Below are 1458 nucleotides of genomic sequence, written 5' to 3'. Positions count from 1 at the left end.
AGAGAGAGATAAAAAATGGTATACCTCTCTGTGGTACTTACCGTGAGTGGAGCTTCCAGGACTAGAAATTCCTCTGGGCGAGTCAGGAAGTGAGTGGCCTACGACATCACTTCACCCTGCCATAGACTTAATAAACACTGTACACTTAGCTTCACTAAATTTACTTAAAAATATTTTTCTCTCATCAATAAGAAATTAACTTTAGTTTACTATTAGGGTAGTGCAAAAGTAATTGCTGTTTTTATGTGCAGTTTTGTTACATATGTATACATGTGCCATGTTGGTGTGCTGCACCCGTTAACTCGTCGTTTACATTAGGTGTATCTCCTAATGCTATCCCTCCTCCCTCCCCCCGAGCCCACGGCAGGCCCCGGTGTGTGATATGCATCTTAATGACTGGGATACACTCTGAAAAACGAGTTCAGGTGATTTCGCTGTTGTGCAAACATCAGAGTGTGCTTACACAAACAAATCTGGATCGTATAACCTGCTGCACACCTGGGCTGGATGGTACAGTCTATTGCTCTTAGGCTCCATACCTGTGCAGCATGGTACTATACTAAATGCTGCAGCCAATTTTAACACGACAGCAAGTATTCATGTATCTAAACATATCTAAATACAGGCAAGATACAGTAAAAATCCCATGTAAAAGATAAAAAAGGAACCTGTAATCCCAGCACTTTGGGAGGCCAACGCAGGAGGATCACTTGAGGCAGGAGTTCAAGACCAGCTTGGGCAACATAGTCAGACCCCTCCGCACTCCAACCATCTCTACAAAAAAATTTAAAAATTAGCCAGATGTGCTGGCACGTACCTCCTCACGGGGCTGAGATGGGAGAATTGCTTGAGCCCAGGAGTTTGAGGCTGTAGCGAGCCACACACACATTCATATTCCACTCCACACACATTCACACCACACTCCAGCCTGGGTGACAGTGGGAGACTCAATCTAAAAAAAAAAAAAAAAAAGAGAGAGATAAAAAATGGTATACCTCTCTGTGGTACTTACCGTGAGTGGAGCTTCCAGGACTAGAAATTCCTCTGGGCGAGTCAGGAAGTGAGTGGCCTACGACATCACTTCACCCTGCCATAGACTTAATAAACACTGTACACTTAGCTTCACTAAATTTACTTAAAAATATTTTTCTCTCATCAATAAGAAATTAACTTTAGTTTACTATTAGGGTAGTGCAAAAGTAATTGCTGTTTTTACCATTAAAAAAAAAAAAAAGCCACCGGGTGCGGTGGCTCATGCCTGTAATCCCAGCACTTTGGGAGGCTGATGCGGGCGGATTGCCTGAGGTCAGGAGTTTGAGACCAGCCTGGCCAACATGGTGAAACCCCATTTCTACTAAAAATACAAAAATTAGCCAGGCGTGGTGGCAGGCGTCTGTAGACACAGCTACTTGGGAGGCTGAGCCAGGAGAATGACTTGCACCTGGGAGGCAGAGGTTG

The sequence above is a fragment of the Mandrillus leucophaeus genome, unplaced genomic scaffold, assembly GCF_000951045.1.
Source record: "Mandrillus leucophaeus isolate KB7577 unplaced genomic scaffold, Mleu.le_1.0 Scaffold319, whole genome shotgun sequence".
In the NCBI taxonomy this organism is placed as follows: domain Eukaryota; kingdom Metazoa; phylum Chordata; class Mammalia; order Primates; family Cercopithecidae; genus Mandrillus; species Mandrillus leucophaeus.
Note: the sequence above shows the minus strand (reverse complement) of the source record.